The sequence below is a fragment of the Sus scrofa genome, chromosome 13 (assembly GCF_000003025.6).
Source record: "Sus scrofa isolate TJ Tabasco breed Duroc chromosome 13, Sscrofa11.1, whole genome shotgun sequence".
Taxonomy (NCBI): domain Eukaryota; kingdom Metazoa; phylum Chordata; class Mammalia; order Artiodactyla; family Suidae; genus Sus; species Sus scrofa.
The window spans coordinates 167,291,937-167,308,009 of record NC_010455.5 but is presented as its reverse complement, the minus strand read 5'-3'; the positions used below and the strand labels follow the sequence as shown (position 1 = coordinate 167,308,009).

The 16,073-nt window shown below is 35.1% G+C and overlaps 1 long non-coding RNA gene across 1 annotated transcript; it reads left to right on the top strand.

The window, feature by feature from the left end:
* On the top strand, positions 414-15,867 carry LOC110256451. Its single transcript, XR_002337962.1, has 4 exons — positions 414-2,263; positions 4,541-4,699; positions 9,337-9,422; positions 14,010-15,867. It is a non-coding gene; the product is annotated as an uncharacterized LOC110256451 (long non-coding RNA).

Here is a 16,073-nt window from a genome sequence, read left to right as displayed (position 1 = left end):
CCCTAGAAAGTGCCCTTCCTTTGATGACCCCATCTCACTCTTATTTCTCTCCTCCTCCCTCAGTCAGCTCTATCCACAGGGACTTTCTTGCTGTTCCTCAAATAAACCAGCACAATCTCATTTCCAGCCTCTTAGACTAGTTGTACCATCTACTCAAAATGCTATTCCTTGAGATATTCACCTGGTTCCTCTCTTATCTCTCTCTCTCTTTTTTTTTTTTTTTTTTTTTTTGTCTTTTTGCCTTTTCTTAAGCTGCTCCTGTGGCATATGAAGGTTCCCAGGCTAGGGGTCTAATCAGAGCTGTAGCCACTGGACTACGCCAGAGCCACAGCAACATGGGATCTGAGCCGCGTCTGCGACCTACACCACAGCTCACCACAACACCAGATCCTTAACCCACTGAACAAGGCCAGGGCTTGAACCTGCAACCTCATGGTTCCTAGTCAGATTCGTTAACCACTGCGCCACGACGGGAACTCCAGTTCCTCTCTTACCTTTGCAAGTGTTCTGTGAATTGTCACTTTTTAAATGTGGTCATTTCTTACCACTACATTAAAATGATAAACCCTCCCCCTCCTCTGGGATATCCTATACAACTCAATGCTTCATTTTTTTTTTTTCTCTACAGCCCTTATTATCTTCTAGTATAAGTTTCATTTACATAATCTGTGCATTACCTTTTTATTCCCATTAGAAGGTAAACTTTATATGCATAGCTCTCTCTGAATATTTTATCCCCTAATGTATCCCCAGCCCTTACAGCAGTACCTGTCTCATAGTAGAGGCCCAATCCATGTGTTGAAAGGATGATTATATAAAAAATAAAATAAGGGAAGCTAGAAAAAAAAGAGAAACATTTGTAATGGCATCAATGATATTAATAACTGCTATACATTACTGACGTCCTACTTGGTGCTACAGAATACAACATTTAGAACAATCCTATGGGTGAAAAAATGCATCCATTTCACAGATAAGGAGACTAAGTCTCTGGTACGAAGCTTAAGATAATGTAAAAGAGAGTAGCAGAATGAGGGTTTAACAGGTGTGTCTGACTCACAGTTGTCTATTATCTCAGTCCTGCCTTCATAAACTACTCTCCAATGGTAATTCACTCTTTTTCAGTCATTTGATATTTCAATTAGGAAACATAGAGGCATATTGATAAGGTTAATATATAAATTAACTGACTGCAAAAATAGGTTCAGAGCCCAGATTCTAGTACTGGACTGCATGGGTGCACACCCTGCTCATACAAGTAAGGGTTAAGTTTCCTTGGGCATTTTTGTTTATCTCTCCATGGCTCAGTTTTCACATCCATAAAAAGTGGATAACAATTATCCCTCCCATGTCAGTCTTCATACGAATGAAGTAAACTAGCGTAAGTAAATAACATTTAGAATAATGATAATATAAGCACAAGTGCTATGCTTCTTTGCATTACACAACATTTTAAAGATATACAGTCTTTTCACAGTGTTTCCATTATTTAATATTCATAGCAATTTCATGAGGTAGATAAGGAGAATATTTATCCCCAGGTTAGTCTTTGATTTGCTAGTTATTTATCATTTAATGTTTGCTATGTCCTAGTCTAGGCTTTAAGCTTATACAGATAAAAAGAAAACACAATCTTTATGCCCAAGAACACCCAGATAAGAAAGAAAATACAGTGGAATAAATGCTTTGAAAAATGCAGCCTGAGGATGCGAGAAAACTGAAACCTACAGAGGTTAAAAAAACCTGCTCAAGAGTGCCCAAATAATGAGTCTTCTCACTCTCCATTGAGAGTTTTCCCCTTAAACACTGGGAGGAATGGTAGATAAAGTAGTCCTGTGAGACGGCGGGGGTTGGGGGTATGAGCTCTGAGGCATTTTCTTGCTGCAGGGAAAACCCCAGCTTCTCCTTGCATTGCAGCAAATGACTGATCTTATTCCTCCTTCCCTCACCTGGTCTCCAGCCTGGTGCGCAAGATCTCATTATCCTAAAATTACAAATAATAATCTTATGAAAACACCAAGGTGGTGCAAATGGATATTGTGGCCATGAACTCTTGTCTGACTGGTTCACAGAAGAGTAGACTAAAGTCAATGTTTCACCTGAGAACTGGGAAACGTGGATACGACCTTGGGCAAATGATTGCATTTCTCTGCATCTTGGTAAATGTTAGCTATCACTATCACCTTTGTGGTTTCTAGAATGACTTGGATGGGCGTCACATTCGGAAAAAGAAAACCCAAACAAGGCACTGCATGACCTCAGAGTAAGTTCATTTTCTATGTTGATTCTTTGCCATCTTTTCCATTGTGTCCGATTCTATTTGTTTTTTAAGCTAAAGGAAGTGATTACTACAATGCTTTATCCAGAGCACACATCAAAAATATTTGCTCAACGAATGAACTGTCTTTCACACAAAAAAGCATATTAGTAACTTGGTGTTCAGAAAGACACATCTATACGTCTTTCACTCTTTCTAATCAAACCCAGTCTCCTCTTTTAGACTCAATTCTTAACACCTGCAGGTCCTTTAGCACTTCTGTGTCTTTGTGAGGCGGCTTTCCCCGAAGAAAGTCTGTGTTCTGCCACAGCTGCACCAATTAGTCTCCCTGCCTGAGAAGAGTGACAATAGTGATATTTCTGTAGATGAATGATAGACCCACTGGAGAGTCCACAAATCAAAATGTCAATTTTCTTTTCTCGTTCAGTTTCTTTTGTGCTGTGTGTTTGTATGTAATTTCTTCTACAAAAATGCCTTTGGATAGAGATAAAATATCTTCTTTTTTTTTCCAAGTTTAAATAATGAAGCAGATCTGTGACAGATTTTGACACATTTTGGAATTACAGGCATTGCCTACAAAGTGAGGCAATCACGGGAGTTCTTTGAAAAGAATGATTTAAAAGCACCAATGGTACCTAGGAAAAAAGGAGGCTAGGAAAAGGGTTAAGCTAACACACACTCCTGATAATTATATACAAAATGGGGTTTGCAACTCAAGCACAAAAGCCTGGTAGATGCCCAGTTCATAACATTTTTGCCTACTATTATATCATCATTTCTTTACGATTTTGTTATAGCCTAAAGATTTTATGAAATTTCAAATTTCTGTACTCTTTAAAAGAAATACACACTACACTCATGTAATACATTGAAAACCAGTATTAAGGTCAAGATAATTACCTTGATGTCTCTGTTTTCGATTAAAATATATACAATGACTTAAGTTTTTAGAAATCAATTTTTGTTATTTTTCATTTTTGTGCATTTGCTTGTTCTTAATTCAGCCATTCAAAGAGAGTTTTAGATTAACATGCAGAATTTAAGGTGAAATAATGAAAAAATACCTCTCCCCACAGAAATCTAAGAAAGTATGTGACAAATGATGAGCACATGACTAAGGAGGACAAGCAAAACATGAATTCACAGTTATAAATCATGAGATCCTGATGAGTTCCAGATAAAAGGAGTGAACTATGCTTGAGGGTAGAGTGATTTGATTTTAGAAGGTGCTAAAACTTTAATGTGCTTTTAGGATTTATCTAATATTATCTTCTTTCCGTGTACTGGCTTGAGACAGAATGCCTATGCTGAATACCTTAAGTGTCTTGTATCAGAATTCTCTTCTAAGGTTTATTCTCTTCTAAGGTTTGTTGCATTCTCTTCTAAGGTTTATTCATTCTTTCCACGTAAAATACTAATAGGGAATTCATCTAGCTATGTTAGGGGCTGCTAGAGGAAAAAACAAAAATAAAACAAACAACAACAACAAACATCAATAAGCCTACCATGTCAAGGGAGAGATAATATATTTGTTTAATTGATTGTAAGTAAGAGAGAAGGGAAATGTAAGAGATAATAATGTGCTCTAGGAAACTAGAAGGGGAAATATAGAACTATCAGGTGGAGGAAATGAGCAAATTCTAATGGAGGAGGAAATATTTGAACTGGGTCTTCAGTGACAGGAAAGATTCTATTACATGAAAATTAAAAATAGCAAATGAAAGGCAAGCTTGTAGCTTTATAAAAAGAATATTCTGCAGTCCAATGCAACTGAGGTAAGAATTCAGGAAGATTAGTTTGTAAGCATAGCAGAGGATGCAATTGTGAAAGCTTGAAAATCACACCTGATCTACCTAGAACAGGTTGCAAAAGTGCTTTGTAAAATGTAAAATGACATACGAGTTTATGTTACTGCTATCAGACATTTTAAGTGTAGAAAATACATGGATTGTAGTGCTATTGATAATCTTAAACTATCAGGCTGAATGTTTATTAGTGCAAAACATGTCATAATGTGAAAGTATGTTGGAAAAGTTCAATGTAATAATGTAGATGAAACATGACAGCCTGCAGAATCCCTGAGTCCTGGACAGTAAGCCCTTGATTATGTTTTAATTTTTCTTTTGAAGAGGAGAAAAATGAATATGAAGGAATTAAAATCTAAATATTTCAGATACTTAATTTTTTTTCTTCTATGAGAAAAGCAGCAATTATTTTAATGTGGTACTTGTGATAAATAATATTTTTTATTCATTTGCACAGGATGAGTAAGCGTTCAAGAAAAATAAGCAACAAAGAATATCTTCATATAATAAGCAATCATTTTTATTTTGCATAATATGAATGGAAGAAACATTAATAAAATACCAAAGGGAATATATATCAGAAGGCTTCAGCAACTTATTGGTTTTGTTTCAAATGGTAGGTACTAAGAAATGCATTCATCTGTGTATAATAAGGATAAACATTAAAAATTTACATAAACTACTATTGATAGACTTGCAAACCTGTTGCAAATAGTTGGAGATCGACTACATAAAAATGGAACATTTCCTAAAAATTGACTATATATTTCCACAGTTTTCACTGGGTCAATAGCAATTTCCCATGGGAGCAAATCTATATGTGTAATATTGTCTTAAAGGAAGATATCCCCTTCAGGTGTTCTGTAAAAAACCACTTAATTACGTGGGAACCAGAATATCTTGACCTCGGTTGACTTTATACAGATCCAAATCTAGAAAAATCTGCCTTGCATAAACTGGAAGATTATTTTGCTTGTAACTTTACATTCATATATAAAGCAAATGGAAAAAAAAATGCACCCACACTATGGATTTAATTAGCATTTACTGAACAAAAATAAATAAACATTTTCATATTTAGATATAAGTACATACAATATAATATAGTGATAACATAGATTAAAAGACCAGATTGCTGATGTTCCTGCTATGGCTCAGCAGGTTAAAGACTCAGGGTTGTCTCTGTGAGGATGCAGGTTCACTACTTGGCCTCAGTGGGTTAAGGATCTGGCACTGCCACAAGCTGTGGTTTAGGTCACAGATGTGTCTCAGATCTGGTGTTGCAATGGCTGTAGCATAGGCCTGCAGCTGCAGCTTCAATTCAACTCCTGGCCTAGGCACTTCCGTATACTGCAGGTGAGGCCATAAAAAGAAAAAAATTAAAATAAAAAAAAATATATCAGATTACATTACTTTGGAGCCTATTGCTTCTACCTGGGAATTATGTCATCTTAGATATTTTTAAAAAATCTTTTCCATGCCTCAATTTTATCATTTGAAATCCTAGGATCAGAATTATTAAAAGAATTAAATCAAATACTACAAGCAAATCATTTAGGACACAGTGCCTACCAGGAATTGAGTGCTTAATATTTGTTAGCAGTTGTTGTTACTATTCAAGTTATTACCTTTGGTGCTAATATTATAATTACATTATATTTATTCACTCATCCCTGGAGTGTTGGTGAAATCTTGAATCAAGTGTAACCGAGGAATACTGTCTCTTGATTCCTTCTGAATCCTTTGCCACATTCTGCACTGTTACTGCATTCATTCTTTGCCACATTCTGCACTGTTACTGGAGCTCTAGGGCCTCCAGCATTGATCCATGTATTTTTTTTCCCCAGGGAGCGCTCATTGTATACATATATCTAAGCCCTTCGGTTCACTCTGGTATGAAAACAGCTTGTGTGTAATAAGATTTATAAGTGAATGGAATTTAAGTGGCTAAAGCCATGAGTACCTTAGTAGTTTTTTGTATTTTATATTTGAAGCCTTAAAGGGCAATATGTGATTTTCTGTACAATAGGGGGGACTGGAGAGTGTAAAGTATAAGAATCCTTATTTTACCAGCCACATTATTAGAAAGAACAAGCAAACCTTATCTTCAGTACATTAAAGGAAAGGTCACTGAGCAGCTTTTCATTTCCTTCATTGCATTTTCCTTTTGGTACAGTGTCAGTTCCAGGAAAAAGCCTATCATTTGTTCTTTCATTTTTTTTTTTCTCTTTCAAGATACTTAGGAATCTAAAAATATCATTTTTTTTTCACTTGGTTATTTCTCAAAAAAGCCACACTTCTACCCTTTTACCCTTCTACTCTTCTTTATATCCTGCGGCCATATTTTTGCTATGTGATTTTTCATTTGTAGCTGTTCGTTTGGAAAAGGGTTAATATCAATTCTTGACCCTGTGAAATAGGGGTGAGATAAAAAGCTGTGTGCCTTGATATGAGACACCGTAAAGTCAACTGAGGGAAGCCAAGGAAATCCAATTTTGGATTTCGCAAACTTATCAGCCTGCAAACAACTCATCACATTATAAATTATTTACATGTTTAGATTTCCACAGTAATTTATTTATGTGAAAAAAATGCTATAAGCTGAGCACAATCTTTTTCAATCTTCAGTAAAATTTCAGAACAGATGAAACAGTCCCCAAATCATATCACTTAAAAAAATAAAAACCAACATGTTTTTGAAATGATGTTTTTCAAAAACAAAGAGATCTTTATGAGGAAGATGACATTGTCAGTATCTACTAATTTCTCAGTGTTAATTAACTACCCCACTATGAAAATGAAAAAGTAATATGAAAAGGACACAAAAAAACTGAAAATTATTAGAAACATTTTTCTCAAGCATTTCTGAGTTTAAGGTAAAATGATATTGCCAAAATGGCACATCCACAGCTTTAGAATTACAATTTAAGTTATTTTTTAAACTATGCCCTTATTAATTTTTTATTGTGTATTAAATACATGAAAAGATGAACAACATCACTCATCAACAGGGAAATGAAAATCAAAACCACAACATGATACCACCTCAGACCTCTCGGGATGCCCATTATTAAAAATAGTATAAGTGCTGGAGCAGATATGGAGATAAGGGAACACTTGTAAACTGTTGGTGGGAATGTAAAATTGTATAGCTCCTGCCCCCAAATTAATGATAGATATGCTTGTTTATTCTTGATAGTATCAAACATTAATTTTTAAATTCTCAATGTTGCTCTGATATCTTGTTATGCTTATAAACTTAATTCTGATATAAATAACATTTTATAGAATAAAAGAAAATAAAAATATTCATCCATTTCTAAAATGCAGTAAACTTGAAGTTAAAATTATTACAAATACAGAAATAAATTGTAATCGGTATTTTGGAAGTGTGCTTACATGAAAATTATCACCACGCTTCACTTTCCTTAGAGAAGATTTTTTTTTTCTGGAATAGAAAGAATTAAGAAGTTGTCTAGCAGAAGGAAATAAAATAACATTTTAGAAAGCATGAATGCCAGAACCTAGTATAAAAACTTGAGTCCTAAGTGATGAAACCAGAAGAAATGGATTTTAAAAAGTTAAACAAGCTGGTTACAGGCAGTGGAAAAGTACTGTATTAAAAAAGTATCCAGGAGTTTCCATCATGGCGCAGCGGAAACGAATCCAATTAGAAACCATGAGGTTTCAGGTTCAATCCCTGGCCTCTTTCAGTGGGTTAAGGATCTGGCATTGCCATGACCTGCGGTGTAGGTCGCAGACATGGCTTGGATCCGGCATTGCTGTGGCTGTGGCTGTGGTGTAGGCCGGCAGCTGCAGCTCTGATTAGACCCCTAGCCTGGGAACCTCCATATGCTGCGGGTGCGGCCCTAAAAAGACAAAAGACAAAAAAAAAAAAAAGTATCCAGCCTCTGGTCTATTATTTTAGTTCTATAGGGGGGAAAAATGAATGGGTGGGAAAGGAAGATCAGCACCTGCTGGCAGGAGATCGGAGCAGTACCTTCTTCCACCAGGTGGAGGATGGAAGCATAGCTTAGTGTTTGTTCCAGTTAACACCACTGGCCTGGGGAGTCAGAGTGCTGCTCCCTATTTTGATAGGAAAGGATGGAAGATCAGCTGCTTGATCTGCATCACTGAAACCATGCAGAAGAGGGGTTCTCTTGGTATTTGGCTATAGTAGGGGGGTTATTTCCAAAATTGTATTTTATTCTGTTAGGTCCCTTTAGGAAATGGCTGTCCCTGGAGGATTTGTTTGTCTGTTTCTTTGGTTTTTTCTTTGCCTCTTGGAGATTCTAAGCTAGACTCTTTCTCGGCACTCTGCCCAGGATACATGGGAGGCAAAAAGGAAACCCAGGGAATCCACCACTCTGTTATTCCTCAAGTCTCAAGGTCCCTAGACAGTCCACATTCTTGCTTCCACCTTTTAGATCATATACCTGTTTGTGTATTATGGCCAGCGTATTCCTAGTTGTAGGAGAGAGAACCTTGGAGACTCCATTTGGGCAGATGGTGGAATTGTGCATTGTACTGTTCTGTTTCATTCATCACATTTGCAGGTGGTTTCCATTTCTCTCACGCCCTCCTTTAGAAATAGAGATTTTGAAACTACTTTGCCTTCTGTATGGTGGTATCTTTGGAATATGTATCTGAGAATTATAGATAACAGACAAAACACCACCTTTAGCTTAGGATTCTTACACTCTTTTGTTTCCAGGAAGCTATTTTAAAGGTTACACTAAAAATTCAGAGAGAGTAAAGAACTTGACCAATGTCATATACCTTGATAATGACTGAGCCTTGATTTTTAACCAGGCCTGTGAGATTCCAAGCCAGTATTTTCTTTTTCTTTTACTACATGATCTTCCTTGAACAGAACAGCCCCTTTGCTTTTCACTGTAAATGAATCATAAGCTCTTTACATAAAGATCAGTTTCTATCATTTTTTATGCCTAGTACTTAGGATGTACTAAGCATTAATAGAGTTTGTTTCTTAAATAGGTGTTAATTAGAATTGCCTTCAAAATTTTGTTTAGAAGGAAAGCAAAAGCTCTTAAAGAGATTAAAGATAATACTGGAAAATAAAAATAAACACGAAATAATTCTTTGTAAAAGCACTTTTTTCCCCCATATGAAAAGGAAGGAAAACTTATAAGTGCTTATAAATAAGGGAAAAATGTTTGAAATAAATGTAAAATAAAGGCAACTTAACCTGAGACTAGAACATGAAAGGAATTATTAATCATCTTCTTTCAGCTTTATCTGTAGAGTCATCAGTTAAATATGCCAGATGAAGAGTTTGTGATGGAGAACACTTGCTGGATCAAAACCAAGAACGTAAGGTAAGCTTATGATTTATGACAAATGTTTGTCATGTGTTTTTAAACTTAAAGGAAAAGGAAAAAAAAATCCTAAATATGTCCAGATTGCCAAAAGTTTTGTTTTTTACATAAACAAATATATCCAGAGACAAGGAAATATTTGATATCCAGGAAAACTTCGATTTTTTTTAAAAAACTTTTTTCAATGAGTAGACTATAAGTATGCTTGAAATTCTCAAAACTTCTGTTAATAGCAAAGGAAGAAACAGTGTGAGCTTAATTTTCTTTCGCTTTCCTTCAAAGAGTGTGTTGAACAAAATACTGAAATATTCTTCAAGTGCAGTTTCATCTAAAAATTCTTTCACAAAAGTGATGGGGGGGAAGATAACTTGAGCATTTGCTTCTTTCTTTCAAGAGAAAGAAGAGTGACTAGTTGATATATCTAGTTATTTTCTTCCAGAAAATTTAGTCATAAACAGCAGGGAAAGAATACTACATACATAACCCAAGCCTAATAGCTAGCATTCCCTGATCTTCAGAAGCTTTAATTTGGGGAAAATGAAATTGCCCTGAAATTAGCTTAAAAAGATATAGTATCTGTTAAGGCTAGCATGGAAATTGGTAATATCCCTTTTTCCAAGTAACTAGTTAAAACCATTGATATCTACACTCACTCCAGAGAGAGGATGACTTAAACTACAGCCATAATAATGGTCCTTGCATAAAGATGCATGTAAAGGGAGGAGGACAGTTTGCTGAAAAGGAACTTGTAATCACAGGCTAATTAAAGTAAAGGATATATATTTCACTCTAAATGAGAAAATAAATAAGTAAATAACCTGAGCTGGAAGCTAAACTTGGTGAACAGGGTCTGAATGTAAAAATGGAATGAAGTGTTCACTACAATAAGATAACAGGTACTGGAACTTAATAAGCCTCAGCTCCTCTGGAAGTCGGCTTGTCACACAAAAGAAAAGTTACGTCTGACAGAGTTTACTTAGTTTCCACTGTAATTTTTTGCCTTTTCTTCTGAACTTTTATGGGGAAAGGTGGAAGAATGGGGTGGAAGATGTCTAGAAACAGCATTCATAGAATGTGCTCATAATATATTAATTAATTTACTCTGCCAGAAGAAAGATAACCCTAGTTATTTCACATTTGAGTATTCTCACATTAAAAAGGGCCACCTGATACTAAAGCATAAATTTTTTTTAGTGCTGAAAGTGAATATAGAAGCTTATTGTCTCACTTTAATTTTGATTTCTCAAATTCGACTTCTGTTAAATAAATGAGCTACAGAATCAAAGTTTTTTGGCAGTATAGTTACAGTTGTCATTAGTCAAATATGCCATAATAATAATACAGGAAACATTCTGCTGAAATTTCTAAATTTTGCTATAAAATAGTATTTTCTAAAATGACACAGATTTCAATCAAATTTATAATTAGACAAAAAATTTGTCAATTTAAAAACTAAAATATACCTTGCTAAAAAAGGATTATAGGTACACTTTAGATTTGTGTTAATTTCTGTTTTCTTCAAAGTATAGCATCAATGTAATATATTTAAACATTAAATATTTTTTCAGACTTTGGAAGCATTTTGAATTTAAACTTCCACTGGTCTCCTAGAAAAAAAAAGATTCATTAAAAAAAGTGTATTCATCCTTCTGCCAGCCAAGGTGGAAGTTGTGAAGCTGCACTCCTTTTCAAACAAAGCCATGCCTATGACAACTTGCAGTGAAGGTAGCTAAACTTATAGCAGCTAATTCAATTAGGCAAAATGTTTTGGCAAAGCAAAGGCTGTGTGATTTGATGAAGGTTGCTTAACACTTTGATAAAGAACACCCCACAAAACAATTTTCATTAAAATTAGGTAGAATTGGCATTATTAAAATTGTTAATTTGTGCTTACTGATTAATTGTGCTCAAAAAATCTTTACATCACATATCTGTGTTTCTTCCAACATGTATGCTTATTGACAAAATGGAAGAGAGCAAATAGATAAAAATTTGTAGGTATTAATGGAGTGGAAATTTACCAAATTAAAGTCAAAGGGGAGCAACTGAATAATCTATTTTGCAATTGTCCCTCAGTACCAGAAGAATGTGCTAGGACCCAGACTGTTTGGTTGATGAAGTTAATATTTTAACCTACACTGAGAAATATTTTTCCTTAAATTTCTAATATGGTTAGAATGTTTATCACTAACATGAATTTTGAAATTATGGTAAGTGACAGAGGGTCTTGTTTCCTAAAAGTATGTACTCTAACATGGACATAGAACGCTCCAGCAGCAGCTTCAAATCCGAAGGATTTGGTATTTATATCTACGGAATATACAGCCTACTTGAGGCATTTCAGTCATTCTCCTTAAAGTATAACTAGCAATTGTTCACCTAAAAGAAATGACATGTAAAAATGTTTTACACTTAACATTGTCTATACAAAGGATGTATTACAACTGATTGGTAGAGAAAATAAATTTTGGAAATACGTTGAAAGGTGAACAGTTACATTGTCTCTAAAGTTCTTTGAAGTACTAAAATTCCATAGTTCTATGATAATCCACCTGGACTACATAATATATGTTTCTGACATGTAGTTATACTTGTCATTATTTATGCCCTGCCATAATTTTAAAGTCCAGATAATCCGATATATAACAGTGTTGGCAAAAAGAGGCAGAGTGCATCTTTTCATTCTTTTATTCACTGAGATCATTCTAGAACATAGAATTGTTTGGCAATGCAAGTGATAAAAAACAGACATGTTGAGAGATCTATGAGACTGGATAATGCTTATCTTGCTTTCCTCCCTAAACTTGGCAGCTACTTTTGACATCTCTCAAGTTGGTCCATCAAGGTTAGAGAACAAATCATGAACTATTCAAGCACTAAATTTTAATTGACTAGGAATAGCATTGATTTACATAGCCTTTTGGAATAGACCACAATGTACAGTGAAAGATTTCTGTGTTTTTGTTTTATTTCATACAGAAGTCCAGAAAAACTGTTTATCTACTCCAAATTAGAAATTAATCAATCTACTTTTTCCTTTTTTTAAAGCATAGATATAGAATTTCCAAAGATAAGGAATTAAATAAGAAATTAAGTTTGATTCAACAAAATGAGTAAATATAATAACAAAATTAAGTGAGCCAATAATATATACCTAGATAGTGATAAAGGAATTAGTATGCGGGCATTGTTTAGTGGTTGTAAAGGACCCCTAAAGAAGTTACTCTCCAAAACCAGAAAAAAGTGAGGGCTTCTACCAGTCTGTCTTCCATTTCACTGATTCGTTCCTCTGCCCCATGAATTCTGGTATTGATTCCTAGAGATTATTAACATACTAAATGAAGTAAGTCAGACAGAGAAAGACAAACATCATAGGATATCACTTATATGTGGAATCTAAAAAAAAATGATACTAATGAACTTATTTACGAAACAGAAATAGACTCAAAGACTTCAGAAAACAAACTTATGGTACAAAGCGGACAGGCTGGGGGAGGGATGGATTGGTGGTTTGGGATTGGCATATGCACACTATTGTATATGTAATGGATGGTCAATAGAGACCTGCCGTATAGCACAGGGAACACTACCCAATATTCTGTGATAACCTATGTGGGAAAAGAATCTGAAAAATAAAGGGTTATATGTATGTATATAAATGAATCTCTTTGTTGTACAGTAGAAATTATCACAACATTTTATACCAACTTTACTTCAATTAGACATTTAAAAAAATGGGGAAAAAAGTGAGGGCTTGTTAATATGTGTGGAAACTAGAAAAGATCAGCTCTGCTGGCAGGCAATAAGATATGGTAACCAAGTCAGACCTGGGAGAGAATTCTTGGCCATCTCTAATAATCAGTGCATGTAGAAAATATGGGTTGTGAGGTATGCACACCAAGATCTCACAGGTCCACCTAGAAAAAGGAATAAAGTCCAGCGTAAAGGGAGTTCCATTGTGGCTCAGCGGAAATGAATCTGACTAGCATCCATGAGGACACAGGTTTGATCCCTGGCCTCGCTCAGTGGGTTAAGGATCTGGCATTGCCGTGAGCTGTGGTGTAGGTAGCAGAAGTGGCTCAGATCTGATGTTGCTGTGGCTGGGGTGTAGGCCAGCGGCTACAGCTCAGATTCAACCCCTAGCCTGGGAACCTACATATGCCACAGGAGTGGCCCTAAAAAGCAAAAAAAAAAAAAAAAAAAAAAAAAAAAAAAAAATTCCAACCTAAGGCTGAGATTTAACAGTAACACTGTAGGTATAGGTGCAATCTTAACATATATGTTATGTAACATTTACTTTTTAGAACTAAATTTATCAGTGTAACTTGGTAAGTAATGTGTTTCAGAAATTTCTGAGAGGGCTTGGAAAATGTACATTCTTCAATTATGCTTTATGTGGATGACTGAAAATTTGCATAAAGAGGTATGCCACAAAGACTATTTTGAAAATCAGTGGCTGATTGGGAGAAAAACAGGCATTCTTCCTAGTGGCATGCACCTTAGTCCCTTAGGATTGCTGTAATAAAAAAAATACTATAGATGGGTGTCTTAAACAACAAAGATTTATTTTATTTCTTATGATTTTAGAGACTAAGAATTTCAAAGTCAAGGTGTTGTCAGATTTGGTATCTGGTGGGGATCTTCTTCCTTGTTCATACCAAGGCTATCTTCTTGCTGTGTCCTCATATGGAAGAAGGGGCTAGGGGAGCTCCTGAAGTCTCTTGTATGTGAGTATTTCTTATTAATGAGAGCTCCACCCTTTTGACCTAATCACCTTCCAAAAGACCCACCTCCAAATCAACATATGGATTGGAAGAGACATAAATGTTCAGTCCATAGCATCATGATTTAATATCATGAGCCTTGAAAATTGAGACATCTTAATTTAACCAACTTTTCAACACTAAATATCTGTAAAACCACTATTGAAACCACTAAATTATATATATGTGCCTATATAATATATATATATAATTACATATATATCTTTATATATGAATGTCTTATTTACTTTCCAGAATTCCAGCTCTCCAGTTCTCTGGAGGTTAGGACAAGAGTTTTCACATGCCACTAAATACAAATTTACCACATCCTAAAGTTCAAACCCTTACCATTGGATTAAAAGTCAAGTTATCTCTCTGTACCATCATTCCTAGAGAGGGGTGAACAAGACTTTCTTTGTTTTCCAGTGCATTCTACAATCACAATAAGATTTTCCCCAAAAGATTAACAAACCTTAGAATGAACTCAGTCAAGCTTTGATTGAACTTATCCTGAGTATTCAGCAATTTCTTCACAATAATAAGTTGGACTTTGGAAATCTAAGTTATGTGGTTACTTCTGTTAAAATTCCATTTACTGATTGGTTTAAAACCTGGAATATTTTGGGAAGATTTTCTCTATGTGTTTGGACAAATCTTCTCTAGGAAAGATATAATTTAAGTCAAATCATTTCAAATTGTGACTGAAACCACTAGTCAGAAAGACTTGTAATCAATGCTTATGTGAAAAAGAAAAGAGTATGTGTAGCTTGATACAACTTCAATGTATTTTTCTCATAGCTCAGATGTAGATGTTTTATATTAGGAGGTATACACATAATGAAGCAGTGTATTGTTTTGCATTACATCTGTCATTACATTAGAAAACCATTTGGCAGGTTTAGTCATGCCTATGATACGCCCATTCAGCTCTCAGGGCTTATGTGGTACCAACATATTGTCTTGCTTAGTCATTATCTTTTTACTCCTTACTTCCCTTCAGAGACTCTGGGGTAATGGAGGGCAGGTGTTTTTGCAATGTCGCTATTCCTTTCATGCAGGCATTAGGTAGTAAATATTTTTGATTGAGACTAATCTTTTAAATTTCCTCTGTATTAGCAGGTACCTGGTATATCATTCATCTTTAAACATTCATTTGTGATTTTTTGATATGTTTGTTTCTCTCAAAAATAAACATATCTGAGAGCAGGTCTAGTGTCTTTACTCAGTGCTGTGTCTCTTGTGGCTATCTAGTGCTCAGCACATAGTGGTTGTTAGAGGGATATTTATTGGATAAATTAATACTTTGAATGAATAAATGTATTCCAATATCTCCATTCTTCATAACTCTGTCTATAAGGAAATGGCAATAAAAAATATCTCAAAATAGAGCAACTTTTAGTAGCCAGAGCAATGCTGTCTGAGACCTACACCACAGCTCATGGCAACACCAGATCCTTAACCCTCAGGGATGGAATTTGCAACCCCATGGATACTAGTCAAGCTCGTTACCACTGAGCCACTATGGGAACTCTAAAGCAGTAGGTCTTTATGATGATGGATCGTTTAACCATTTGTGACAGAGTGAAGGAATTATGCCGAAACACAAAAATCCCCAAAGTTTTTAACATTAAAAAATTTACCTCCACAAAAGGGAACCCTCCTGCACTGTTGGTGGGAATGTAAGCTGGTACAACCACTATGGAGAACAGTATGGAGTTTTCTTCGAAAACTATACACAGAACTACCATATGACAGAACAAGCCTACTCTTAGGCATATATCCAGACAAAGCTTTCCTTAAAAAAGACACATGCACCCGCATGTTCATTACAGCACTATTCACAATAGCCAAAACATGGAAACAACCCAAATGTCCATCGACAGATGAT